This window comes from Lissotriton helveticus, chromosome 1_1 (genome assembly GCF_964261635.1).
Source record: "Lissotriton helveticus chromosome 1_1, aLisHel1.1, whole genome shotgun sequence".
In the NCBI taxonomy this organism is placed as follows: Eukaryota; Metazoa; Chordata; class Amphibia; order Caudata; family Salamandridae; genus Lissotriton; species Lissotriton helveticus.
In genome coordinates, this window is record NC_136057.1 from 1,548,289,517 (window position 1) to 1,548,305,898 (window position 16,382).

At 42.4% G+C, this 16,382-nt stretch overlaps 1 protein-coding gene across 1 annotated transcript in view; it reads right to left on the reverse strand.

Annotated features, from left to right (window-relative positions):
* BRINP3 (BMP/retinoic acid inducible neural specific 3) overlaps positions 1–16,382 on the reverse strand; it is a 1,145,169-nt gene that overhangs the window by 373,715 nt on the left and 755,072 nt on the right. The gene's annotated exons all lie outside the window — the stretch shown is intronic.

A 16,382-nucleotide genomic window follows, 5' to 3' on the forward strand; every position in this document is an offset into this window, starting at 1 on the left:
ATTTACATGTTACGAATTTAGTACTGCAAATTTAGCTTCATGATATGATGCTTCTTGTTCTTGCTGATACTTTAAGTTTAGAGGTTATTTTCTTCGTAGGGTAGTTCAGAGCTGGTCTCTATACTTATTCAGAGTGGGGTGTGCGCACGCCCTTCCTACTGTTAATATCCTACATAATCTTTTTACTTAGCTTCAGCTGTGCCTTCTTTGCAGTGGTTATTCTATACATACATTGGTATTGTTGCATTTTACAATTATAATGTTCCCAAGGGAAGGGGATGTGTTTAGCTATATTTGCTTAAGATATATTTAGCTATATTTACTTAGTCTATTTCATTCTAGTTTTAATTTAAATGAACATATATATTATTTGCTTAGGTTGTGTTTACCTATATTTACTTAGTCTATTTCATTCTAGTCTTAATTTAAATATGCACATATATTACAAATTTTATCTTTCGCTATGTATTATATTATTGTGTTTATTTTTCGTTGAAGAAAAGGAGATATGTTGTGCTTTATATTATCTCCTTGCTTCCTGCTCAGCCAGTATGTATGTGATGTCAGTATGGAATGTTGAATGATGGATGACAGAATGAATAGAACGTTAGTGTGCCTGGTGTGGATGTGGAATGACAGTTGACGAGAGAGGGCTGAGCAGTGACCATCCTGTTCCTGGTGGGGTTTTATTCCTGTTCATCTTACTTGAAATAAAGGACTTCAAGAATCTACTGACCATTCATCATTTCATACACAACACTTATCTTATGCCAGCATATGATGTAAGCCCCGTATCTAGCCAAGGCTTGTTGTTGGAGGCCAAACTCCAGCCTTATTTGTGCTGCTGACGTATAAGACGGAAGACAAAACATAGTTCGATAGGCTTTGACCAACGTCCTATCCAGCTCTTTAGCATCTCTACCCCTCATTGCCTCACTACCATAAGTTAGCGAGGGAAGAAGTTTAGCCTGAACTGCCTTCAATAGTGGGGTCAATGTCGGTCCCATTAGTTTGTTTGCCAGATTTTTAATCGTTAAGGCAGTTAGCAGACCTTTCCTTTTTATTTCCTCTTTTTGGCGCCAGAATGAGCCTTCTCTATCGAATACAACCCCTAAGTACTTGTACTCGCTTACATGTTCGATTTTGATGCCACCAAGGAACCAGTGTTTCTGTGAGCTTTTTTTGCTGTTAATTGACATTGTCTTTGTTTTGGACAAGTTTATTTTTAAGTTGTTTTCTTTTGCGTAGTTTTGCATTTCAGTTAGTAGATGTTGCAGGCCAACGTGAGTATGACTTAGCAAAACTACGTCGTCAGCGTACATGAGGTTGGTTATAGTTTTCCCTCCCAACCTGGGGGCGTGGGAGTTACAAGCATCCAGCCGATTAGGAAGGTCAGCCATGAATAGATTGAACAAGGTTGGAGCAAGCACACAACCTTGCTTCAATCCCCTCGTAGTTGGTACTTTCGAGGAGAGATGAGTCCCTCCACCTAGTTTTACCTGCACCCAGGTGTCCGTATGTAGGAGCATTAAGATGTTTAGAGTAGACTGCGGAATGCCCCATCGTGTCAATTTCTCCCAAAGTCTGCCTCTCTCGATGTTGTCAAAAGCAGCACTAAAATCAATATAACATAGATGTAATGGTAAGTTGGAAGTTTTTGCTGCGTCAATTGCTAGAGAAATTGCGAGGATATTTGTAGCTGTGCTGGTTGCTTTACGGAAACCAGTCTGATTCAGTGGTATCATATGAATCGTCTCTGCCCAAAGTGTAAGCTCCTCTAGAATAGTTCCCGCAAAGTACTTCGCTTCGTTGTCAATTAGCGCAACTAGGCGGTAGTTGTTAGGCTCAGCCTTGTCTCCTTTTTTATGTATTGGAACTATTGTTGAGCCCTTCCAGGCTTCTGGTATTCTGTTTTGCAATCTAATTTCCAAAAACAGTGGTTGTAAAATATCTGCCCATTCTTTGCTCTTAGCTTTGAACAGGGCTGGTGGTATGCCATTTGGGCCTGGGGCACCTTCTTTCCTCCCTTTAGCAATCTGTTTTTGTATTAGGAGTGGTTGCAAATTGTTTATTATTCCCAGCGATCTGCTTCCTGTGGCTGGGCATTGCTGCACCTTTAGCTCGGGTGTACTAGCTAGAGGTATACAAACTGCAACTGATTTCTTTGAGAGCCCTCGATTGGCCGTTCGTTCTCCTGCATTTTCCATACAGTTGTTAAAGTGGCTGGTGATATATTCTATCCAGACTCCTTCTGAGATATTTGACCCAATATCCTCAGATTTTGGACGCAATATCCCATTCACAGTTTTCCAAAAGCGTGCGCTATCATTGCTGTTTATGTCATATAAGAGTTTTGCCCAGCTATCATTCTCGTAGTCTCTCTTGATGTTCCATTTTAATCTTTTTAGGGCTGCCCTCTGTTGATGCAGGGAAGCTTGTGCATTAACATTTCCTGGCGAAGTTTTCAACCTACGCAGGCTTGAGTTTACAGATCTTTTTAGTGACTTGAGCTCTTCTCTGTACTTTTTCTGTATTTTGTTTCTTCCCCCTTTCCCTTGGGTGTTGACTTTAGTGGGAGTAGTGCCTACAAGCTTTTGTGGCAGTGTTGCTGTGAAGACCTCCCAGTGTGCTATTAAGTCATCTGAACTCAAAGTTTGCAAGTTGTGGAGATTTATTGCAGCTTCCGACAGCAGATTGGCATTATGCAATGTGCATTTAATTCTTTTTTGATCTTGGGTGTGCATGGGTCCCAGGGGTATGTCTGGCCTTATTGAAGTAGGAACAATAGCTGTTATCTGGATTTCCTGGGGGCGGTGATCGCTATCCCCCTTATCCCCCATCCTAAACCCGAGAATATAAGGGAACAGCTCGAGACTGACAAAAGTATAGTCCAGAATGGAGCATGCAGAGATGGAGTAGAAGGATTCAACTGGGGGGCAGTCTTCTGGGAATCTTCCGTTCAAGGCTCGGAGATTGTGATGTTCTAGATCCTCGAGGAAGTGACTACGACGGACTTTCTTCTTTGCATGCTGTGGCTCCGATTGTTTGGGAATATCAAAAATTCTGGTTAAAGCTGCTGACTCCTCCCCTTCTGCCGAGCCAAGGAGATGTTGATTTAGGTCCCCAGACAGAATGAATATTGGATTTGCCATCTCTGCTGCATACTCAGATAAGAGGTTGGTGATTTTAGTAGAGTCCTTTGCTTTTCGTTTAGGATGGACATATGAATTTATTATGCAGACCTCCTTTTCCTCTTTGTCCAGCTTGATCCTGATTCTAATTGCTAATGTCGTGCTTGGCATAGAATCCATGAGGGTTGCTGAGGGTATGCTTGTTGCAGAGATGTAAGTAACCAGCCCACCCGAGCAGTGGCCGTATCTGCTGATCTTTGCAGCCGGGGTGGCAAAACATATATAGCCCTTGATGTGCTGTGGCTCTGTGAGCCATGTTTCTTGCAGCAGAATTATGTCGAAAGTAGTAACATAGTTCAAAAAGTCAGGATCCTCTATTTTTGTTGCTAGCCCATTGATATTCCAAGAACATAAGCTAAGGGGCAGTTCCATCGACCTACTATGGACTTTATGTCGTATGTTGCGTCAATCGTCCTGTGAATGCATAGTTATTGTACGGGATATTATTTCCCTGCTTGTGCCTTGATTTGGATAAGAAACTACTTCCAGCCGTAGATCTGATAGATCCCTCTGGCTGATTGTGTTCTCTTGACCCGTTCTTCCCTGTGCTCCTCTAAGCACACTATTTGCATATGCTTTATATTTTGCTGATGCCAGGCTTTTAGTACTCAGTAGCGGGAACGGATAGGGTGGTTTCTGTGAAGGGGTAATGTCAATACCCCAGTTTAGGAAGACCCCTTGTTCAGCTAGAATCGTATCTGCAATTCTGGTTGTGGACCATATTGTCTTTGTAGCCTCTCAGTTAGTTAAAGTAGTGGGAGGTATAACTTCTACAGACAGTAGGTCCTTTGATGTTATACTAGCCAAGTTTGGGATGGACTGCATTAGTCTTAGAATGTTTCCTCGATTAAGAGTATCTTGGTGACCCTTTGAGGTAAATAGCGGATGAAAGACCAAGGCCTCTATTTCTCGTTGCCTGGTACTTGGTACTTGTGATGACAGTACATTTGTAGTCTCAATTGTTCTTAGTGAGGATGTAAATATGTTTGCTTTTGCTGGTTGAATCTCCAGTTGATTACATGTTCCTTCTGCCATGTGGTCCATTTTAGTCGGTTTTAGTATTGTAGATGTATTGCTTATTTGTTTTGACTCTTTGCCCCCCGTCTGGGCCCTTTTTTCCAATGATTTGTGTCTAGGGCTCAGCTTAGTTGGTATACAGAGCTTTTTAATCTCCCTGGCCGGTGAGGCCTTGTCCAACAACTCTGTCATTCCTTGCTTTTTTTTCCTTGGCTCGATAATGGGGCTCGTGTTGGTAAATATTTGTTTTCTCTCTGTCAGATTTGAGGCCCTTGAGTCGTGTCCTGCTCCACAAGCCTTTTGAGGTGTTATAGTTTCACTCCTCAAATCTGATCTGTTTATTGTCTGACTATTGGCAATTCTTGCAGATGGTCTAGATGGCATGCTAAAGGTAGACTCTTGTTTTTTTACTTCTATTTGGTCTATATTCTCCCATTGCTTTTTTATTTCTATTTCCTCTATATTCTCCCATTGTAGAGTCGATTGGGTGGAACCTGCTCCTGTGTCGAGATGTGCCTTAATTCCATGAGGCTGATTAGTGACTATTTCATGTGCCGTGATCTGGTTAGAATTGGCTGGTGATGGTTGAGCCTGCTTAATTGTATTTATGTTTATGTTTGCGTCTTTGAGGTTGTTATCCTGTCTATTCTGCAAACCATCAAAAATAGGGAAGTATTTCATTGCGTTTGTTTGGGGCTTTTGATTGCGCCCTTTCCTTTTCTGCCGACGGCGTTGTTTGGCATTGAGATTTTGATCCATTCCATCCTCATGTCCACTTGCCTTCTCGGTGTCAGCCTCTGAATTGCATATATATATATTGGCAGATGTTTTGTTTTTAGTTGTTCCCGCCGGGCTTTTTAACACGTCCTGATCTTTGGTTGGGTTTCTTTTTGGATCATTTTTTGTTGTATTTTGTATTTCAGTTATCAGCTCTCTTAGCATTATGGGCAAGGTAGATAGTTTATCGACAACCGGCTCACATTTGCAGCTGAGATATGTATTTGCTTGCGCTCTTGTTATCAGGCCGTTTAAATTTCCCAGTTTTTCATCAATGCCTGCAGTAAAAACTGCCAGTGTGTTCAATAAGGACAGTTGGATCTCCATTTTTTCCGACTGATATTGCAGTGCTTCAACTGCTAGCTGTATTGTGTTTAGGAGTGAGATCCAAGTACCAGAGTTTTGTTCCTTTCTTTGCTCATTCTCTTTACCGCTTTTGTTGTGTTGTTCTGCCAAAGAAGAATCACTTGGACTTTCTTTCCGAAGTTCTTGATGGAGGTTCGCTCTTTGTACTTGATTTGCTGTATGAGTAGAGAGCGTATCCTCCCACTCTTGTGTGTTTAGACAGGACATGGACACCCTTCCCTCCTCTTTCTGGCTTAGATCCGGGACCCCTACAGCCGAGTCTCCATATTGGTCGATCACCGTGCCGTAGTCCGAAAACTTTGGCGTCAGGAGGTTTATTCGATCTTTATCTTTCGTGGGGGTGCTGTGGCTTTTTGTTGCCATGTCGGTAGAAATGCTGGTATTAGTATCAATATTTTGAGCCCCTTCTCCTGATTCCCAGTCTGATTTGGTTACAGTATTGTTTTTATTTCCATTAGTGACCTGCTCTTCAATTTTATCATTTGCCTCTTTTTTGGGGGGGTCATGTTCTTCAATCAGACTCTTCTGAGTACTGTCGTGTTGTCTGAGTTTTATTGAAGGCAGACCTATTTTCCCATGCATTCCTGCAAAGCCCACTGGCGGTGAATTGCCTCCCTCCTCCTTCTTCCTAGCCGAATGTATTTGCACTTGGTGTTTAAGCGTCAATTTCTGACCTTGTTGCGGCGCTAATCCATTTTTGTCTGGGGAAGGCAAGGATGATACAGTCTCTTCTGTTTGCAAGGGTAAAGGTAGCAGTGGTGAATGCAAGCCTTTAAGAGAGGCATTACTCGAGAAGAGGACTGCCCCTGCATCTTTTAAAAAATTAAACTTTGTATATATCCTAGGTTGGTAAGTGGGTGCCGCGGTCCCTGTAAGCGTCCTCACTGTGCTCTCTTTTTGGTCCTGCTCAATTGTAATAAGCTTTTGATCAGCATTGACCTCGGAGCTGGGGTATTGTTTCTTTCCCTTTTTTCCTTTTGGTTTGAGTGGCATAGCCTCTCTCGTTCTTCCCGACCTCATATGGCCGTCTATGCCCGAGTCCGTTGAAAGTCCGTTGGATACGCCACCCCCGCAGCCAAGTTTTGTATTAACCTTCAATTAAGTTATGGTCCAAACAACAAATGTTGACCTTTGAATCTTAGTTTCTGATTGGAGCACCTCTATGGGCCCTGGGCACTGTGAAGCTGTATTGCTGTGATGCTGTGGTGCAGATCAATTGGCTGCGATTAGTATTTTCTGAGCCTCGCCGGTTCCCTTCTCACTGAACAACCCTGATCAGCCCTTACACCCTTCTGCGAGCAGACGCCTTTGCCTACGCCCTCACCTTCCACCCCCCGCAGTACTCTGCAAGCTTCACAGGGCCGCCTCACCTTTATCGACTTCTGATGGTGGGGGAGGCCAAGTGGAGGCCCAGTAGAGGATTCACTGTCTCACTCGGCAGCAGCGTCTGAGCAGCTTTTTCCCAGTGTCCTCGCCGTATTCCTGCTTGCTGATGATCTGCTCCTCAGCAACCGGCAAGACCTAGACTGGATGTGCAGGAGCAGGGACAGAGCCTCACAGCAACAGCAGCGGGGGGGGGGGGAGCTACAAGCTACCCGACCGCTCTCGCCTTAACTCAGCCCAGCCCAGCCCCGCTCCTCGCTCCACACGGTAGCTCACGGCGGGGCGGGGGGGCTAGGGGTTGCTGCGGGCACAGGCAGGTGAAACAGGCGAAATGGCTCTCAAGGCTCTCGGGTCTTAAAACAGGTTCCCAGCCATTCGGCAAGTCCGCAGCCTCCACCCCTGACAACAATCAACTTTTGCACTCTCGCAGGTATGAGTCAGCATGCGTTGTTTGCCTACTAAGAGCCTCGTAGCAGCTCCCGCCGCTACCGGGCCGCTCCCTATGACAGAGCCTTCTCCGGTGCTGCCCAGAGAAACGGAAATTATCATCCTCTTTACATTAGAAGTCTATTTAATCCATCAAGAAGTGAGCTAAGATCTTCCTTATGAGCAAATTCCTACCATAGCTGGTGGCTGAACTTTTTCGTTGACACCTGTTTTAACATAGGTTGTCCCTAGTCCCTGGCTATAAAATCTGCTCTCTTCATTTAGTGCTACCATAAAACTACATTGTTCCTTGTTTTGGAGCATAACAGAAATTCCTATCTTGCTGGGAGTTTTCACGCAATGACCACTCGGATCTATTTGCCGATGGTGGCCTCAATGTGGTTTATCGTTTCTCAGTACATTGTGTGGACATTGTTATTATTTTCTACATTGTTGTCCACATGTCTCTTGGTGACAGTTGTGTTGATGCCTCTCTCTTGTACTGTCTTACATTTGCTACTATGTAATTGTTAAGCACTCTGATACCCTTTGGGTCATGTTTGTTCTATATAAAACTCTGAATAAGATACCGACTTCTCACCTGCAACCGCGATGTCTTACTTCCACTGCGCAAAGCAGCATCTTGGTTTCCAACCCAGTGTCTTTGGTTTCTGATGCCATGTTTTGGGTTTTTGAAGTGCAACCAGATAGCCTTAGTTGGAGCTATAGACTTCTATGCACTGCATTTTTGATTTAATGTTTAGAAATCATATTTTGATTTGTGTATGTTGGATATTTGTTGTTTTGGTCTCGACAAATATCAACTATTTTTCTAAACTGGTGTTTAGTATGTTTGTGGTGTTTTCCATTGTGTTTCTGTGTGTGTGTGGGCGCACATATACTTTACACAGGTAAACGTTTGGTATGTACTAAACTTACCCTGACAAGAGTGTGGGCCCCTACTTGGACAAGGTGCATAACTCTGCCAACTAGACACCCCATTTATAACTATATTACTCACATGCTTTACCATTTAAACTTTTAAAAATGTACATGGTTTTCATTCACACACGTTTATATGTAATGCAACATTGTAATTGCACTTTACATTTTTCTGCACATGGTAAATATTTTTCCTCATGGACAAATCACTTTCCTTAACCACTACTCTTTTTGTTTAAGGTTTAAAAGATTAACACTGTCATTAATACAGTTTTCATCATTCATGCCCAAGACTTTAAGAATTTATTTTTAAACCGGTTTAACTTGTGTGATCATGATCCTAGTAATTATGATGTGATATAAAGCTCCCCGTTTTACTAAAATTACGTTTCATTAAATACTTTGACGAAGGCCCACGAAATTGTCTACCAACAAATTCTGCAGGGGGTTTCTAAGTTTATATTTCAGGTTATTGTCCTCTAATGGGATTAAAATATATATATATATTAACGAGCCCACAATAATCACCTTTCTGTTTGCTGCGTGATTATTCCATCTGCAGCTGCACTGAATTTAATGCAAGCAAAGGCATCATTATTTAATCAGTGTGCATCAAGTTAAGTACTTACCTTTTATTAAGGTTAGCTAATATTTTTAGCTAAAAATAAAATTCTAAAATTTAAAAAAAAGAGAGAAAAAGAAAATTATATTTAAATATTGAAATCCACCTTTAAATATGTTTTAAATGGTTGAACAGCATCGTAATGTAAAGAACATTGACTGCTGAGTCAAAAAGGTACTGAGGCTAAATAGTTTGGGTGTAAATCTGGGCCCGTCGCGTTTCCCATGACATGTGTAGGGGCTTGAACCATTCACAGCTTTTTAGTCATGAGCACTTTGTCTTAGTGGAGCCATCGGTCCACATTCATTACTGGAATATCAAAACTGCAAGTTCCAAAATGCAAAGCGAGATAAGCTAAAAGGTCAGCCTGGATGATGATATCACACATGATATGGGGGCACGTGCACACATTCCAAGGCATCTAGGGCCATGTGTAAGAAGCCGATCCTCTCAGATGTTGTAATTTACAACCTGGATCAGTAAGGCAAGCAGCGTTGTCCATATCATAAGGGACACCAGGCTCAAGTTCAGGACTTTCCTTTTTACAAATCTTTGTTTTCAGTGGCTAGTTAGGTGGTTTAACAGCAATAAGCGAATAATACGATCTCCAAATTGTGATAGATCCCAAGAGAAAATGCTGTCCCCAATGACAAGGAGTCATCTGGTACCCTTTGGTACGCCATAAATTAAGGCCTGCCGGCATACGGTGTAGTGAGCAGGAACTAACTGGATTCTGAATTCTAAATGTATTAAGCAGTTTTTCTTTAAGCTCTGTTTATTTTGAAAGCAACTTCTTTATTTTCTTTTATCTGTGACGCTTGTGGTTTGTTAAAAACATAATAAAGTTGTATTTGATTGATTGATAGTTTGATAACTGGATTCTGGTTCCATTATTTTTATTCATACCAATATAACTGGAATTAACGCCTACAAGTATTTTCACAATTTCTGTACATTCCAGTATTTTTAGAAAAATCACACATCTTTTCATTTTTCAATTCCACTTGATAATTGACTTGGATGGCCACTTAGCTGGGTGGCATTTAAACGGTATTGTGTTTTTACAAAATAGAACACAATCAAAATCCAAGCAAACATTGCCCTCTCTTTTGACCAATGGCTCTCCTCCCCTGCTCTTGCCCACCCACTGTCCACTGTCTTCATCACAAAACAATAAGCCGCTTGGGTTAATCCTACCAACAATTAATGGTTACACCCCGATCTGAAATACTCAACTACTAGTGCAAATGAAAAATGGGTTGAGCTCCTCATGCCAGGCTTTATTTCAGAGAACCAATGTAATGTAGAACTTCCAGGTTTTTTGTCTAATGTGTTCAGCTGATGTGGACCAGAGCTACAACTGCCATGTTGTATTATGTTGCTAAAAAAAATGTTAAGATTGGAGTATGTGTCTCCGATGCAAGTGGAAAAATGCTGAGAATCATACTAGGTGGGACGTTAATTATAGAAGAGGAAGACATGCCCAGATCTGGAGAACAGAATAATAGCCAGTGCTTAATTTGAGCCAGTGGTTTCCGGTGCTCAACATTGGCACTTATTTGTCAACAGCAGTGCTTGTGACAGGCTGCCACAAGGTGGTGCTGCCTGGCTAACTGAGAAAGGACCACAACAACAGTTAATTATTAATTCAACATTACTTTCAAAATTACTCTTACCTGCCACCCAAGACATTCTTACAGCTTTGGGTGCCTGAAATATACTGAATGTTCACACTTGTAGGAGTGTGATGGTTAGCAGTTGTTTTGTTACTATCATTGACAGCGTGAGCAGAGGCAATGTGTGGTACAAGCTGCAGTGGCCATCTGACGACAGCTCTGGCACTTGTTTTTCACAAATTAAGCACTGAAAATAGCAGTAAGCGGTGCTAAGAGCAGAACACAACAGCTCACAAAGGCCAGAGCTGAAGTTGATCCTCATTGCACTGGCTTGTTTGGCATCAAAGAGGTCCTATTAACCCCTTCCATGCTGCCGTCGGCCATTGGCTGACGGCTGCACTACCTCGCTGGTGCGGCCGTCGGCCAATGGCCGACGCGGCCCCGCCCGTTTTGCGGAAGTGCCGCACTTCCGCAAAATCGGCAGCGCAGCCGAGGGGTTAATAGAGCAGAGGGTGATGAAGTCACAAGGGACAAGTAACTGGAGGAAGCTCAACAAAGAGCAATATAAATGGGGGGGTATCATTCTTACTGGATTCCATTCAGCAGGCGACTTAAAAAAGGAAAGGGTGACGGAAGGTTTGAAAACAAGAGTATATTGGGATGGGTACTCAAGCAAAAATATGTATTCCGGCCAAGGTGACCATGACAAGAAAAGGAAGGCAACAATTATTTAAGAGCGAAAGAAAAGTTCAAAATATTTCAGCTGCCTTAATAGAGAGCAGGGAATCGACCATGCAGGAAAAAGGATACACTAATGAGATAGTCCTTCGGGGATAGGAAACACACCTATTAGGTGACTAATTAAAAGGGCACCAAGACCGCGCTTCATGCTGTGAAGAAGAGACTCTGAAAATTGATGAAGCTAGCAAAGGTCTTTCTCAATATGTGTCTCGACCCGTAAATCACAGTCAACATTGTATGGGTCAACTGTACCCTTCCTTTTGTTATGTGAAGACAAAAAATAATACTTCTGTAAAGATTAGAGGACTTTTAGAACAGTTTAAGTAATATGTGAATTGAAAGGCCTTTATGGTACAAGACTAACATTGTTTGGGCGAAGAAGGATTACGTTTCCAGATCCGTGATAATTTCAAACTAATGACCAGCGGAAGTGTTCATTATAAGAGGTGTCAAGAGGCTCTAAGTGACGTCTGAGGCATTCACGCAGATCTTGACTTTTGTCCAGCACCATTCAGGTAGATAGGTCTTTAGTCCTTACTTACAATGCTAAATGTGAAAGTAAAGTCCTTCAATTCCTACTGCTGTTGAGTAAAAAACTATGACCTGCTTACATGTTACAAATGACAAAGGAGAACATGACAGCTATGAACTGTTGATCTAGTCTCTGCCCCACACAGCAGAGGTGTGGTTTCTTAAGTGGGCACCTCAGATCCCTGTGCCCCAAACGCAAACAATCTCCCCCACTCTCCACAATCATTCTTGCAAATAAAAAAGAGACAAACAAACTACAAGTTGTTCTATTTATTGCGAATAGATCAAAACAGGTAACCACAATAAACACTTTCATTGGAATGTGGAGGGCAGGACAGAGAATCAGATTGTCTGGAATGCAGTCCATAAGTGTTACAATAGGCCATCCTCTTTCATCACTGACCGCTTTGCCTAGATTACACACATAAAGTGTAGCTACAGACTGTAAATTAACAATTCATGCAAATTAACAAATAAATGAATCCTAATTAGGGGCTGAATGAATACTATTTTTAGTGGATGATAAATGTAAGCAAAGCACCAAACCAATTAATCTTTTTAAGGAATCAACTTCTGCAGACAGACAAAAACATGGCATTAGCAGGCGGTATTCAACAGGGGATAGATTACTGCAAAATTACCAAAGCACCAAAACCTCAACAGACAGTCTATGATTGTAGTGGTGAAGGGGCCATTCTCATTCCTTCAGGCATCCAACTACAATGGTCCAAACATGGAAACCAGTTTGATTATTTCAAATATGGCCCATCAGGCCTACTGAAACACTTGCTCTCTGTCATTTTGACTGACTGCTCTTAAACCAATCACAAACAGCACCTGTTTTATATCATTCTGATTGGCTGAACGATAGCCAATCAGAATAGCTGTGCGCAGCGTACACCTTCTTGTGCTATAATGTGGCCCTGGAAGGTGAACGCTTTTGATTTCTTTACATTTGTCCAGTCATACAGTTTGTTGCTTTACATTATTTTGGCTGCAGACTCAAACTAAAACAAGTATTTGCAATTGAAATAGGAGATTCCTTGCCCAACAATATTTTCAAAATCCATATATTTGGAATGTCTTATCCGTCCTGAATTTTGAAAAGAAGACTGGCTAAGCATAGCTAGTAGTATGCACATGTTATGTAAATTCACTTGCTCTAGTCTTCTCTAATCCTGCTTGAAGTATTCAAAATTATTTACATTCCACCCCATGGATGACCACCATATGCCCATAATATGTCAAGAGTTGCCACCACAAGGCAAGGGCTAACCTCATGCCTAAGGCTGGGCACACCATGGACGCCCACATTATGACAGGAATTACCACCAATAAGCTAGGATTATGAAAAGGTGTGCTCCAATGTGCCATGCCAGGGTTCCACCAACACCGATGGGCTCCTGACTTTCACTTAAGATGGAACTTTTTGTGCCCTGCCTGTGACACCTAGCCACGTGAGCCTCCATGGTGGGATTCCTTCCTTACCCCAATTCCGCAACCCAAACAGAGGGTCTTTTTCCCAAATCAGTGCTCCTGGAAATGTTTTTCCTCGTCTACAGCCTGGGTGCGACACTTCATTTTTTCCTTGGCAATGGCGTGGAACAGTATGCCAGTTGTCGTTTCAGGGAATATACACATAACATTTAATTAATTGTGATGGCACCTATAGAGTCAAACCAAAAAAGTGGACAGACCCATTGGTCTACACTTTTCAGTGGATACTTTGACCGTCCATACTCCTAATGCTATCTATACTACTATTATAAAGGAAGAACTTTGAACCTTTGAGGCGGGTAAACTCGGGAACCACAGCGCCAATCCACACACCCGATACATCGTTGTAATTGTCAGGGTGTGCAGATGGACATAGGCTATATAAACTTAATAAATATACGTAATTTCAAAAATGTACCCCCCAAAAAAAAGTAGTCCCTTGGAAGAAGCGCCGGCCGCGACGTGCGTGCTGACGTTAGGAGCGCGGGGAGGAGCGGCGTACAGGAGAGCGAAGAGGACCGGTGGACATGAGCGCGGGGAGGAGCGGCGCACAGGCGGGGAGGAGCAGTGAGGAGCGGCGGACAGGCGGTGAGGAGCGGTGAGGAGCGGCGGACAGGCGGTGAGGAGCGGTGGACAGGCGGTGAGAAGCGGTGGACAGGCGGTGAGGAACGGCGGACAGGCGGTGAGGAGCGGCGAGCGGCAGATGAGGTAGGTTATTTATTTATTTATTTAGGAGCGGTGAGCGGCGGCAAAATACAAAAGCAAACGTTACATTAAATGTAGCAAAAATGACAATCGTGAGCAAACAAAATACACGAGGAAGCAAACGGTGCATTACAAAAGTGAGCCAAACGGTGCATTACAGGAGGAAAAAGTGACGTGTGCAGGTTACAAAAGTGTACAAAGTAAACAGAGGTATAATACTGCATTACAGGAGGAAAAAGTGTCTTGTGCAGGTTACAAAAGCGTACAAACTAAAACAGAGGTATAATACTGCATTACGGGAGGAAAAAGTGACGTGTGCAGGTTACAAAAGCGTACAAAGTAAACATAGAGGTATAATACTGCAATATATGGAGGAAGGTTCCGGGGGACCCACGGACAACGTCGTGATGGGCGGGGGCCCTGAAGCCTAATTGCTCCCGGACAACGTCGGGACAGGCTGCTAGTATTTAATATTTGCGGTTTGTGATAGGATAACAAGGAGGCTACCAAGTAGCAGGAACACCATGCATCTGCACGATGACTGTTCCTGCTTGATTATTTGTAAGTGGTTAATAAATTCCAGAGTTGGCATTTGATGATGAATTCTCATTTTCAAAACATCATCGGAGAAAGAGCGTTCATATGCAGATTAAAGTTATTTCTGTGTTTTTTGCTTCTTAAATACATTGCATAACGATTACTTTGACAGTTTGCTTTTTTTGTGTGCTACTTGCTGAAAATATGCCAGCAGGATGAGCTTACACATGTGGGTGGAGTGAAATGGCAGTGACAAACATTAAATATTAGAAAGGTGTGCAAGGGAGCCGTAGTATATTTTTATTATTCGTGTGGGTGGTATGCGAGGTCCCCTGCTCCCTCCATCCCCCCCAGGTGTCAAAACCCAGCGCGACAATGTTGTGATCAGTGTCACGGGTAGCGTCATCAAATCTGCTATTGGGCTGTGGGCGGCCCAGCCACCATCTCCAGCACATCCAACGCTATGGTGTAGCAGTGAATGGAAAGAGAGGGCAGACTGGGAGTACACGGCCTGCTGCCATCTTGGAGATTTTGGATCTACCAAATAAAACCTATTAATGAGGCAGGAGAGCAGACGAGAAAGTAAATAAAAAGGTGGGTACAGTACATTTAGCCCTATGATTAGAGAAGAAAAATGTATTACGAATTCAATACTGACTCAACATTTTAAGACTTCCTATTTGACTAAAATCCACTGGGTTACATTATGGATTCTGTGTATACAAATTGTTATTTACTGTATTATATTTCTACTAATTATTTTTCAGAGAGTCTTTATTGTTATATATGACATGGGCCCAGGTCAAACTGAATGACTTTAGAAGCCATCCCAGAATCATCGAATGATCATCCAACTACTCTAGAAGTCATTTCCTCAACATCAGACATCATCAAGCTCTTGAAGTCATCAGCAGAGTTTAGAAACTCAGCTTGATGATTTCAGGACGACTTGAAAATGGCTGTATGATTACTTTACAGGATGTGATTGCTCTTGATGACTTGACGATGATTCTGAATCGAGTATCTGATGATGTTACTTCGTGGCAAAGGGTAAACCTATCTCATTTATAACACAGAGAGCTATGAATACAAAGTGCACTCCAGTGCTTTTGAAAATATACTCTTTCGGTACATACTGTTCGAAGTGTTCCCCAACATGTAATTATTTCTTTTGCATTGAAGAACAGGGTAGGTACTGTTATTGGTATTACGCTTCAACATGCAGAGTAAAACAATTTGTCTATATCAAATAAAAAGTTGCACTTAACATTCAATGCCCTCTACAGTACGACGGACCTTCCCTGTGAGACTAACCTTCAGTGCTCACTGATGCCTGCTCCACTCCCCTCCCCTCCTGGTGACCCCCTCCCCCCCGCGCCCCCAGGGGGGCCTGCAGCCCCGCACCACCAGTCGCTCCCATTTACCACTTGCACCAGGTGGTAAATTGGAGCGATCATTTGCACGAAATAGCAAATTATGTGTGTCATTTAATTGAGAGAACCCAGTTCGCATAGTAATTCCGTATTCCGTGGATTTACCAAAACATAAATAACGAAGAAACTGTGTGTGGGGGGAGTGAACTGTGCTCTGGCAGGAGAGGGGTGAGAGTTGTATTTATTTATTTATTTGTGCGTTTTTATATAGCGCGGACTTTACCCGAAGGTGTATTTTGAGAAAACACAGTTGTATGTTTTTTGTTTGTGCGCTTGGACATCTGCATTTATTTAAATACATTAATACCAAATTGCACGTCAAAATGGTCGCAAAGTATAAAAATAGATTATTTTACACAAATATACATATGCATAAAAACGAGAAATATTTACAACAGACAGGTTATATAAACATATGACATTATAATAACATGTTTTTCACACACAAAAAAGCACATACTAAAAGTAATACAGCGGTAACTCTTCATTACTGAAAGAACAAATTGATTGTATCTTCGGGAATCAAAATGTATCAGTGGGCTATCAAACCCACTGTTGTGCTGCACAGAGCCAACATTTAAGAGGAATCTCTTGGAAT